The sequence below is a fragment of the Papio anubis genome, chromosome 5 (genome assembly GCF_008728515.1).
Source record: "Papio anubis isolate 15944 chromosome 5, Panubis1.0, whole genome shotgun sequence".
Classification (NCBI taxonomy): domain Eukaryota; kingdom Metazoa; phylum Chordata; class Mammalia; order Primates; family Cercopithecidae; genus Papio; species Papio anubis.
The window spans coordinates 95,821,052-95,834,748 of NC_044980.1; the positions used below are offsets into that span (position 1 = coordinate 95,821,052).

Consider the following 13,697-nt stretch of genomic DNA (forward strand, 5'->3'; position numbering starts at 1 on the left):
TCTCAAAGTTACTGGGCTAAAAGGAGCCTGAATTCCATACCATAGTGCATAAAATATTTTAGTGTCACTTTCATATTCGTATAGGTAAATATATAGACATTTTATGATGTTATTTTCTCAAAATGCCTAGAATATACTTTTCATTATTTAGATAGATTAGACTAGATATGTGGATTATAAATACATAATTAGATAATCAATTGACAATTGATTAATAAACAGACTGACAGTCATAGAAAGAAGGAGTGGAAGAGATGGTGAGGGAAGGAGAGATGAGGGAGATATCCACATACATAGATTTCTCATGAAGGGTTCTTCAGGGTAGTTATTACCATTGCAGTGAATGACTGACATCTGGTGGTAAACTTAGTAAAAAATTTGTGTGGATTTGTGCATTCAAAAATAGGTGTTATTTAGTGGATGATGGCTGTCTTCAAGTAGAATAATTTAAAATACTGAGAGTCTTTCAGTTTTTATGTTTATATTATGGCAAGCATTCAAATATTTTAAAATATCTGGAACTCGGGTGTCACACAGATACTGACAGTATCTGTATCCTCTTCACCAAAAGAGTCATTATTAACACACCAAAAAGAAAATAATTAAAGTGTGCTGGGTTTGCATATTAAAAACAGGAGGAATATTTTTAAAACCCAGTGACTGTCAAAAAGGTTAAATGGTGATGTATTACTGTATAATATTCTGTCTAATTAGCTTCTTGGCTAAATTTATGTTGACTAAGTTGGTTGCATTGTCTCTTGATTAAATTAATAAACCAGTCATCTAGGCAACGAATATTCATTCACTGCCTACCCTGTGATGAGCTCTATGTAACGTATTGTACAGAATTATAAGTAAAACATGGTTCTTGTCCTTAAAAAAAAATTACAGCCTTATTGAAAAGAAATGACTAGCAAATAAGAATGAATTAGAGAACCATTTATAACAGCATACATTATACAGTACAAAGAATAATTAATTTGAACAGAAAAATGAAAATTATGAAGATCGGAATTGTTAGGTGATATGGTTTGGATTTGTGTCCCCATCTAAATCTCATGTCAAATTATAATCCCCAATGCTGAAAGTGGGGCCTCATGGGAGGTGATTGGATCACGGGAGAGGTTCCTTCATGAATGGTTTAGCACCATCCCCTTGGTGCTGTTCTTGTGATAGAGTTCTTGTGAGATCTGCTTGTTAAAAAGTGTGCAGCACCTCGCCCCCCCACCCACTCTCTCTCTTGCTCCTCCTCCCACCATGTAAGATTCCTGCTCCCCCTTTGCCTTCTGCCATGAGTAAAAGCTTCCTGAGGACTCCCCAACAGCAGAAGCCACTATGCTTCCTGTACAGCCTGCAGAACTGTGAACCAAATAAATCTCTTTTCTTTCTAAATTGTCCAATCTTGGATATTTCTTTATGTCAATGCAAGAACACACTAATATATCAGGTAAGATTTACTGAGGTAGATAGGATTGGAACTGAGCTTCTAAAAACAAGAAAGATAGGAAGTGGAATGGTAAAAAAGATATGGTAGAAACTTCAGGTGATGGCGGTAAGTAAAGAACAGAGGCATAAATGAGCATGAACATAGTAAACCCATGGAACAGTGCTCCGATAAAGGGAATAGATATTTTGAGAAATAGTGTTCCACTATTTGGCAGGACCAGAGTAGAGTAAACTTTGTGATATCAGGTTTTTTTGTGTTTGTTTGTTCATGTGATAAGAAATAGGGATAGTTACATGTTTTCTTCAAATGGGTAGTGACACAATAAAAATATTAAGGAAGTGAACTGGTAGTGGACAGAAGGCTCCATTGGAAAAGTGACTGAAAATAAACTGGAGTCAGGAAGGCTACTGAATAAAATTTTAAGGTAAAGTAACCTTGGAGGCTGGCAGTGGGAACTGAATGGAAAGAATGGTGTCTTGGTCTGTTTAGCGTCGCTGTAACAGAATATCTGAGACTGCACAATTTATAAAGAAAAAAGGTTTATTTAGGTCATGGTTCTTCAGGCCGGAAAGTTCAAGGGGATGATCTTGGCTTCTGGTGAGGGCTTTTGTGCTGCATCATAACTAAAAAGAATGTTTAGTGACAAAATGTTACTTGGTCCTAGGGACCTAGGGTTCAGTTGTTTGTTTCGTTAAAAGAAAACCTTCAGAAAAAGTAAATTTAATAGAATTTAACTGGGAAAAGGATGACTGGCAAATTGGGTACCTCTCAGAACCAGAATAGGTTCAGAGTGATTCCAGGGCTGCCACATTGTCTGAATGTTTGCCTTATTTGAACCTGGTTTGAACAGTTAGCTGCCTATGAATGACTAAAGTTCAGCTGCTGTGATTGGCTGGGACTTGGCTACTTTTTACAAGAGTAGGTTACAGTTGGTTTATACATCAAGTTAGGTTAGAGTTCATGATGCACAGAGAAACTTTCAGGGAAAATCTAAAATATGCATGAGCAGATTTTGGCCAAACTTAATTTAACAATTCCTCCCTTTTAGTAAATCTCTCAATTTTAAGAGATTGATCAAAACTTTAAGCATTGACATCACTCTTTGTCAACATTGTAGATGGACTTATTTGGTCTCAAATTCTACTGGGAAATAGCAGAACAGTAGGTTTTGTAAGGTGGGAACGATGAAACAGAACAATAGAAATACAAGTTGGTTGACATAAAGTTACTTCAGCTCATTTTTTTGTAAGGGTTGGAGCAAAGGGGACTTCCTTATTGTACTGGAATATCCCGTTTTCAAGAGAAGAAAACTGATCTGTTTTGGGATCTATCTCTTTCCTTAAATTTTCAGTTTAATTATGTGGCACTTAGCACGAGTGACTTCATTTTGGTTTAGTCTGGTCTCTTGGGACTTAGTGCAGGAACTCAGTACAAAATAATGGCCTGCTATAATTTTGTTTAATAATTTGCCCCTTTTGGTCAATTTCTCACTAAGGTAAAAGGGTGACCAAAACTTAGGGCATCACTAATACTCTCAGTTACCATCATTTTGGGTTTTCAGTCTCAGCACATTATTAGTAGGTGATGGTGTCCTCGTGATCATAATTTTTTTGAGTTTTAATTGTTCAGTCTGATAGACCATTGGATGACCTACATATGGTTACATGCAAATATTTAAAACTTTTAAGAGAATACAGCAGACCAGTGAGACTACTATTAAGACTATCAGAAGGATAGTATCAAGAGTTGGGAGTATGTTCCTTAGCCAGGGTCTCCATGAAGCAAACCAACTAAAGTCAAATAAATCAAAGAATGGGCCAGATGAAGAGTCTACTTATTTTAACCAAGCAGCCTGTTTGTTAATTCCCTGTGACTGAGTCTATAATATCTAATATATTCATCCATGTGTGCAAAAAGAAGTGTCAGCAACTGTACAGATTCCTTTATGTTTAGCCAGTAGGTAATTTAGAGCAATCCTATTATCTAGAACAACTTTAGCAAGATAAATTTTAAAAGTCTGTTGTGCAATTATAGTCTTCTCAGTAGAATCTGCTACAGAGTCTATATGTGGGATAAATTTTTAATCCTTGCCTCATTTATATTTACTCCGAACCATAGATTAAAGAAACTTAACAAAGTATGCCCATTCAGAAGGGTATAAGCCTTCTGGTGATATTCTCTTTAAATTAAGATGTAGGCTAACAAGAGCAGACCAATGTTTTGTTTCTGAATGATTATGAAGCAAGAAATGAACCACTAAAATTCCAAGCCCAGGCCAGGCATGGTGGTTCATGCCTGTAATCTCAGCACTTTGGGAGGCAAGGCAGGAGGATCACTTGAGTCAAGGAGTTTGAGATCAGCGTGGGCAACAAAGGGAGACACCATCTCTAGAAAAAATATTTAAAAATTCAGGCATAGTGGTTCACAACTGTAGTCCCAGCTAACTGGGAGGCTGATGCAAAAAGATTGCTTGAACCTGGGAGGTAAAGGCTGCGGTGAGATCATGCCCTGCACCCCAGCCTGGGTAGAACAAAACCACATCTCAAAAAATAAAAATAAAAAATAAAATTCCTAGCCCACTTTGTCCCTTTGTCTTCCATATATCAAGGCATGTGTTTGCCCATGTATAAGATTCACTGTAAAATGCACCACAAATAAAAGTATACCCCATGGGTGAACACAAAGCCCCTTTTCTGGTTTTATTTTTAGTGATACATTACCTGGAATGGTGAAGTTAGCTGTTTCTCAACAGAGTCTGGGGTGGAGTTATTACAGGCTACAAAAGCATAAAAGTCCCTGGCACATAAGTCAATTTGCAGTAAACTCCATTTGAGCTTTTGGTGAAGTCTTTCTTGTGATATGCTCATTGGTTCTGGTTCTTGCATCTCATTATTGAGTTAAAACAGTAACTGAGAACAAGTAGGCTAGAAATCTTACCACCAGTACAATTTGAACAAGTTATGTTGGGATGTTGCCAAAGTTACCCAATGGGTTAACCAAAGGATCCCTTAGGTTATGTAAAGATCTGAGTTTGGCATGGCAAATTCAATACCCCATCAAGTTGCCCACAAAAGCTATTGACTTTGAAATTCTACTTACAGCATTATTCTGCCAAGTGAAAGAGGTAGGCATAAGGAAAACAAAACAAAGCACAACAAAACAAAAAACAATCAATTAAAGTAAGAGTTTCATGATGACAGGGAAGTCTTGATCTGTGATCTTGGAAAAGCTGTCCACATCTAGGATGCCATCTGCATCCTGGGAGAAACTTATCTTGTTATGTTTATGTTAAGGTCTCCAATGGGTATATAGTTTCAAGAGTCTGGAGGGGTCTGTTTGAGTTACAAAATGTGGACCCAAGGTTTAAGGTTCCAAAGTTTTGCTGCAATGTGGGTCGCAAGGGCAGTCTTTCCCTGATGTCATTTCCAGAAGATATAGACTCTCTGGATTCTGGATTGAAAAGGGTTTGATTGTCTGCAGTCAGTGGATTATGAAAACTCCCTCTACCCATGAAAATACACTTGGATATAAAGCATTGAAGTCTTGAACATTTAGTCATGTCAGAGTTCAGGAGCAGGACACACATGATGTGCTATTTTTAGGGTCATAGACATTCCAGTCACTATTCCATAAAAAGTCAGCCTAATTTTAATACATTTTCCGCTGGAAATGGATCTGATCATCACTAATTTGCAATACCTTGACCAAGGCAATCCAGTAGATTCATTTAGCTTTGCCAAATGCTATTGTACTTGTAATATATTTAAATGTTTTACATCTTGCCTGAAGTGAGTGGCTGTATCACAGGAAACTTCTCCAAGAATGCCCCATAAAGAAAACAAATTTTCTCATAATGTTTTAGCTACTGTTGTAACATCAGCCTTCCTGAAGAGGAAAGCTTCTATACAACCAGAAAATGAGCACTGAAAATAGCAATTGAACGAAATCCTCCTATAAATGTTCAAATGGCTCATTGGGTAGCAGAAATGCACCTGAAGTTTGACTGTCTTCCCAGGACTGTGGGTTTGAGAAACCAAACATTGGTCATAAATCATTTTAGAAATTTTAGGACAGTCACGACACCAATATTTTTTTCATAATTTCGGGCCATTTTATCTCTTCTATGAAGAGTCATAGAGTGCAGAGCTTTTAATCATGGAAGCTTTAAAGAGCTAGCAAGGACCAGGTGTTCATACAGGCTCTCCATGAGGCTACATTTAACATTGGACTTACATCCTCTTAAGTACAAATTTTATTTCTCCAATTCAGGTGTATAGCACTGTTTATTAAATGAGTTATTATAGGTAATCTGACTTGGATCATGGAATTCATTCAACTGGCATATCTTAACAAATTCAGTTCTGGATGACTTAGCATGAAAATCTACCACATAATTTTCTTGGTATTCAATTAATTATTGTCCTTCTTGGGTTAACAGTTTTATAATCTAGTCTCTTCACTAGAGTTCTGGGAATTCTTACCCATTTCAATAGCATGGACTGGGTAAGAATTCCCAGAAACCTGTACTTGTCAATGTCCTTTCCATTCTTTCCATTAACCTCCTTGAAGATACAACACATTAGGATTATACTTGCTTACAAAGAGGTTTCAGAAAAAGCATCAGCATTAAGCATGTAACTGTGGTCACTAAAGGCTTAAAATGGTCATGGTTAAAGACATAATCCGTGGTTAAAGAAAATTCGACTATTTTTGTGACCTACAGTAATTTAACATAATAACCGTAATTATGACTGATAGCACATACAAAGACATATCAGAATTTTAGAAATTTAATATAATACTGGAACACATTAATAACATATTTAGACAAATATAACTCAAAAGATTAGGTATCTTTTTTTATCTGACAATGCTTCTCATATAATTTAACGTATCAAATAAGCCTGTTTATTTTCTCTTTCATATGCTTGAAGGGCCCTCTGGAACATCCCAAAGTCAGTTTTAAGTCAAAAAGAATTAATTTTAATTTTGAAATTTGATTTTAGAAAGCCTCTCAAATATGTCAAAAGTTCAAAACACTTGATCAAAATAGGATTACAAGTCACTGTAAAATAATAGTTATTCATCTTGCCAAGATGATAATTAAAAGATTTTAAAAATGAAAAACCATTATTCTTTGAGATAGGAGACTCCATTTTCCAAATAATCAAAAAACCTAATAAAGACAGCATGAGACACAAAAAATCTGTTCCTTTCTCCTCTCTGCCCTATATTATTATTATTATTACTATTTTTTTTGTTTACTCGAAGGGTAAACAAAAAATGTTACTCTTTCTTATTAATAATACACAAAAATATTGTTTAAAAGAGGAAACCAAATTTTAGTTTTGTATTAGTGTACTCTTGATATTAAGGCTAATTAATCCATTTAATCTTAGTTTAACCACACAAGATTTTCTTTTACTCTTTTTCTTTCTTTTTTAAGAAAGTATTTATATACACTCAATTTTGTGTATATCATTTCTTTCTTTGTTCCTCCATTTTGAAACAATCTTTAAATAACCTCTAAACTAGATAAAATCACTTTTTTTAAACAAAAATTACATTTTCATGTCTTCCTTATTACCATTATCACCAAAAAATATGGTGTTTTTTGTACACTTTGCATACAGAATTGTTTCACTTATTATTACTAGTTTTAATTACATATATTAATTAAAATTTTAGCTCTTAGTAACTTCAATTTCCAGTGAAAAACCTAGGTTGTAAGCAGTTTTGAATTGCCTTATTTCATTTTAGTAGTTATGGATGAAAATCATTTTATAGCTTTTAGAAATCTATTTCCTCAATTTTTTATATTTATTAACAGATCCAAATATATTTAGCTTCTTTGTATTATACAAAAACAAGATGTTGAAGTGCATAAACTTAAACTTATGATTAATAATAAATGTTTCTGTATTTTAATTTAGAAATGACTCAGATTTATTATGAGGACTTAACTTTAAGGTTTTAAACTGCTGAAAAAAGATTTTTGAAACTATGACAAATGTATTTACACATTTTTGTGCTGGTTATGTTCACCTAGTTTACTCATTCTTAACAATTATGCTTGAATGTCTCATTAAACAAAGCTAGACATTGAAAGAGTTCAGAAAATATCACTTGAAAATATATTGCTTTAGTATATTATTGTTACCAATCGTAATCAGTGAGGCTTTATGAATTCTTCTTATCTGTCTAAAGACAGATTTTCTGTTTTTTTGTTTTGTTTTGTTTTGTTTTGTTTTTGGAGACGGAGTCTCACTCTGTCACCCAGGCTGGAGTGCAGTGGCACAATCTCAGCTCACTGCAACCTCTGTCTCCAGGGTTCAAGCAATTCTCCTGCCTCAGCCTCCCGAGTAGCTGGGACTACAGGCACCTGCTACCACACCTTGGTAATTTTTGTATTTTTCATAGAGATGGGGTTTCACCATGCTCTCCAGGGTGGTCTTGAATTCCTGAGCTCAGGCAATCCACCTGGCTTGGCCTCCCAAAGTGCTAGGATTACAGGCACGAGCCTCCGTGCCCAGCCTAAAGAAAGGAACTCAAGAACATTTTCCTAAAGACGTTATCCACAGGAACTCAGTTGTCAATCATCTTCTCCCTTGGGAATTCTAGCAACCAGGAAAGATCAACTTTTATTGCTGGAGAGGAGACTTCATCACACCCAGATGAACTTTGTCACAAACAATCACCCATCCTTTTTTTAAGGCCCCATTCACCTTTCCCCCAAACAACTTTCTACTTGTGGCCTAAATTTGCCCGAAGCAAAGGAGGGTGTAAGGCAAAGGACCAGTAAAGACACTGGAAAAGCACCTTAAACAGAGTAAAGCTTTATTATATAAATTTAAACCAATGCCTTTTCCATTGTGAGAGTTTCTCGTGACTCAGTCTCTCTTCCCAGTGAAAGAAGGAGATACTCTTACAAATGGAGATTTCCTTTATTGATGTAAATTTATTTTATAGGAGGGTTTCAAAATAGCCAGTTAACTGACACAAAGTTATTTTGGAAATCGAATTAGTTTAATAGGTGGTCTTACTGAGTTCAAGGTAGAACACATACCGACTAGAACAAAAAAAAAGCATTCTCTATGCCTGGACTAAACATGGCATAGAGAAAAAGAAGTAAGCCTACTTTACCTGATGTACCACCTTTTTATATTTTATGCAGTTCTCTTTTCACCTTCAGGGAGTAAGAGTAACTTGTCAGAGACATCTGAATGAGAGCTACACCATCTTGAATAGGAGCTGGGTAAAATGAAGCTGAGACCTACTAGGCTGCATTCCCAGGAGATTAAGTCATTCTTAGTCACAAGATGAGACAGGAGGAGGTCGGCACAAGATACAGGTCATGAACACTTTGTTGATAAAACAAGTTGCAGTAAAGAAGCTGGCTAAAACCCACCAAAACCAAGATGGTGATGAGAGTGATCTCTGGTTGTCCTCACTGCTACACTCCCACCAGTACCATGACAGTTTACAAATGTCATGGCAATGTCAGAAAGTTACCCTATATGGCCGAAAAAAGGGAGGAATCTACAGCTCCAGAAATTGCCCACCCCTTTCCTGGAAAACTCATGAATAATCCACCCCTTGAAAATGTGATGAATAATCAGCACATTTCCATGCTGCTGATAAAGACATACCTGAGACTGGGCAATTTACAAAAGAAGGAGGTTTAATGGACTTATAGTTCCACATGGCTGGGGAAGCCTCACAATCATGGTGGAAGGCAAGGAGGAGCAAGTCACATCTTACATAGATGGCAGCAGGCAAATAGAGGGCTTGTGCAGGGAAACTCCCTCTTATAAAACCATCAGATCTCATGAGACTCACCCACCATCACAAGAACACCATGGAAAATGCCCGCTCCCATGATTCAATCACCTCTCACTAGGTCTCTTCCACAACACGTGGGAATTCAAGATGAGATTTGGGTGGGGACACAGCTGAACCATATCACACATAATTTAAAAAATCATAAAAATAGGCAACCAGCAGTCCATACTGCTGCTCTGTCCATGGAGTAGCCATTCTTTATTCCTTTGCTTTTATAATAAATTTGCTTTCACTTTGCATTGTGGACTCACTCTGAATTCTTTCTTATTTGAGATCCAAGAACCTTTTCTTGAGGTCCCAATCAGGACCCCTTTCCAGTAACATAACTAAGCCAAAAGGTTATCAGACACAACTCTCCTTATCAATGAAGCACTTAAGCTTTTTATTTGCTTTTTTTGTAAAGTATCTTCTAAAAGAGGCAAGAGAAACTTTGAAATCTTCTTAGAAGCCTCTGCATATCAATAGATATCCCTGAGTAAGCCTAATTCAGGATGCTTCATTTTTAAATGCATTTCTTAAAATGTAGTGTTGTTCACGTGGAATGTTCTACCATAATTTTAAATTATCTTTAGTAAGATTTTGTCATTTTTGTAAGTATTTGCTGTTTTGGGGGTCTAATATTTATACAGTCCATGTAAAGCTAAGTGCAGCCAGAAAGATGGAGTACTCAGTTCTTCAGAAATTAAGAATCCCATTTTCACAGAATCTTGGCTTTGGTTCTAAGATCACCTTGATAACTTTGCCAATAACCTTTTCCTACTTCAGTGTTAAAAAAAAAAAAAAAAACCATAAAATCCCTGTGAATTTCTGAAAGCTGAAGTTCATCCCTCCTGCAGTAATTGTCATTTAATGCCAATTTCTGTCTGACCCAGTCAGACATCTGAGGTTTCTAACTGGATTCAATCTAGTAAGTTATTGGATCTAATTTGATCATGGACCTAATTGAGTTTCCGTCACAACTTGCAAACTCAGTCCAGGTCAAACATTTGCTCAAAGTGAGATAGCTTAAAACACAAATCCATGGAGATTTGGAACGAAAGAGAAAACTTACCCACAATCTTCAGCGGTTGTGTGAGAGCAATGGATGCAATGGGTCCAGAAGTTAGCTCATTTGGTCACTTGAAATTCCTGGCGGTCACTGGAAACTACTTTGAATCCCACTTCTGATACAACCTGTTAAAAGAAAAATCTGAGACAAATCAAATGTAATAGTTTAATCGAGCAAAGAACAATTTGCAAATCAGGCAGCTCCCAGAACTGGAATAGGTTCAGAATGACTCCAGGGTCACATATTGTATGATTCCATTTATATGAAAGGGCCAATAGATGCAATGTCTATAGAGACAGAAAATATATTGGTGTTTCTTAGGGCCGAAGTGGACGGTGAGGGGCTACTAATGGGTATAGGATTTCTTTTTGAGATGAGAAAATGTCCTAAAATTAGATTGTGGTAATTCTTGCATAACTCTGTGAATACTGCAAACCATTGACTTTTCACTTTAGATGAGCTAATTTTATGGAATATGAATTACACCTCAATAAAACATTTTGTAAAAACAAAACAAAACTGTGCGATCACCTTCAGGTAAATAATTGTCTGTCTCAAAGGTCTGAAAACTCCCTGCCACAGTGAGGCCATATGGAAATGAATTCATGGCTTCCACAATTGAGTCATGGCTCCTTCAAATACTGAATTATTCCTACTACTATGAAGAGTCTCACTAAGGTAATTTCCTAGTTTCATATTTGTGAAAACACACTGCATATATTCTGCTTCGGTCAGCTCTACCACCTTCCTGAAGGTGTCCCTCAACACTGACTTCTCTGCTTAGCGAGAGGCCCACAGACATGGGAAAGCTTTTGTTGTGTGTGGAAGTCTGTCCATGCATAACTTCCCTGCCTGGTGCTGCTCCTTGCCAAGGATAACCCTGCTCCAACCCTTAACTTTCTCAGATTAGGGAGCCGCAGCCTTTGAGATTAAAAACCTAAAGAAAGGACAGGAGACCTCCCAGAGGGAGAGATGTGAATCTAGCCATAGAAAGAGCTAAATTATGAGTGGGCAGAGATGAGAAAACATCCTATTTTCTGCTGCTTTGCTGTCTTAAATGCTCATTGTATTCCCCAGTTACACACATAATCTAGCTTCAAAATATAAAAGTGGAATAGGTTCAGAATGACTCCAGGGTCACATATTGTATGATTCCATTTATATGAAAGGGCCAATAGATGCAATGTCTATACAGACAAAACCTGGGGAATACAGAATATAACAGATACTAACCATTTCTCATCGCTTCCATTGGTATTGATGCCATCATCATCTCTTACCTGAATTATTAGCAACAGCCTCCTAACTAGTGCTCCATTGCTTTTATCAGTCTATTCCCTTCCCAGCTGCTAGAGTGATTTCCTTAAAACATGAAGCCATGAAGCAGATCATGTCACTCTCCTCAAGTGCTTCCAGATAGTTCCCATTTTACTCAGACTGAAAACAGAGCCCATACAATGACCTTTGAGGCTTGAAACAATTTATTCTATCCCCTTTCCTCTCTGATTCCTATCATACTCCCTCTTACTCCATTCTAAGTTTCCTGGGCCCCATGCTTTTCCTCAAAAATACCAGATCCAGAAACACTTCAGCATCTTTAAACTTGCTGTTTCTTCCTCCTGAAATGTTCTTCCCCCAGGTATACACATGGCTCCTCCCTTCATTTTCTTCAGAACTTTCACACAACATCCTCTTCTGTAAGTTAGTTTTCTGCTCCCCATTGTGCTCCTGAATTCATTAATGCTTTTCTTTGGTAGCTGTAATTTATTCATTTCACCGCTATCATTACTCTATCATATGAATATATGACAAGTTATCTAGTCCCTTGTTGCTTATCTAGGTTGTTGCCGAAGTTTTGCTAGTACAAAAAAACCTGCTATAAACATTCTTGAAAATAACTTCTTGTGCAAAATTCCTGGAGTAGAGATAGATTTGTGCATCTTTGATTTTACTATATAATGCGAAATTGTTTTTTAAATAGTGCTATCAATTTACACACTTATCAGTATTGTATGATTGTATTGTCTGCTCTACATCCTTTTGAATATTTTTATTATTGCCAACCTAGTAGATCTTAAATAATCTCTAATTTATTTTATTCCTGTTTTTGGGCTACTAATGAGATTGGGCATTTAAAAATACTATTATTGTCTGTATGCCAACAGGGAATAAAAGACAAATCAATATAATCAAAGGGACTAAATACAAAGATGTGCATGGAGCATACGAGAAACCAGGGTTGTCAGTCATAGAGCTGTTTTCACCTCCAGGCCTAAAAGGCTGAGTGGATGGAGAAATTACTGGAAAACCCAGAATAGAGTCTTGCAGAGCAGATATTTTTATTTGAAAGAAACAGGCAGAAGGAGTAAGGAAACAAGGAGAAGAACTATCTCAATTTCATTCTCCTCCTGCCTGATCTTCCACCAAAACATCAACAGGAGTCTGGCCAAACCCAGCTGGAAGTCAGAGGGTACTGGAACCCTTCTGATGTATTCCACAGAGGGCAGAATCCTGGTGCAGAATTCAGAATAAAGTAGGTGATACTGTTTAGTTGTGTCCTCACCCAAATCTCATCTTGAATTGTAGTTCCTATAATCTCCACATGTCATAGGAGGGACCCAGTGGGAGATAATTAAATCATGGGAATGTTTATCCCCATGCTGTTGTTCTCTTGATAGTGGGTAAGTTCTCACAAGATCTAATGGTTTTATAAGAGGCTTTTCCCCCTTTTGCTCACTTCTCCTTCCTGCCATCATGTCAAGAAGGACATGTTTGCTCCTCTTCCGCCATGATTGTAAGTTTCCTGAGGCCTCCCAAGCCATGTAGAACTGAGTCAATTAAACTTCTTTCCTTTATAAATTACTCAGTCTCAGGTAGGTATATAGAGGCAAAAATAATATAATAATAAATTTTAAAAATGAAACAACAGATAAATGCATGAGCAATTTGGCTTTTCTATGAGGTACCTAGTCAACACTTTTGACCATTTTAATATTAGCTTATTTATATTTATAGGAATTCTTTATGTGAACAATTATTTCTATGACAAATAAGGTCAATTTTTTTCTAATCCTAATGACTTCTCCTTTTTCTTGCCTTAATATGCTGAATAGAGCCTCCAGTACCAAAACAGTTATAAGTTGTCATTATCTTTAAAAAATGTTTTCAATGTCTCCATTGTGTACTATAGTTTTTTAAAAATTTCCAATGAATAGTGATGTTCAGCAAATACTTTTTCTCCTTTACTAGATTAGGGGTCCACAAACTACTAACCCACAAGCCAAATCCACCACCACTATCTATTTTTGTAAATAAAATTTTATTGGAAAATAGACTCATTTGTTAATTATCACATTTTAA

General features: G+C 36.4%; 1 long non-coding RNA gene across 2 annotated transcripts in view; it reads right to left on the reverse strand.

The window, feature by feature from the left end:
- LOC103885288 overlaps positions 1-13,697 on the reverse strand; it is a 42,980-nt gene that overhangs the window by 15,294 nt on the left and 13,989 nt on the right. For both annotated transcript variants that reach the window (XR_004183785.1, XR_002522673.2), the window contains one exon: positions 10,341-10,462. This is a non-coding gene — a long non-coding RNA (uncharacterized LOC103885288). The remainder of the gene's footprint in view (positions 1-10,340; positions 10,463-13,697) is intronic.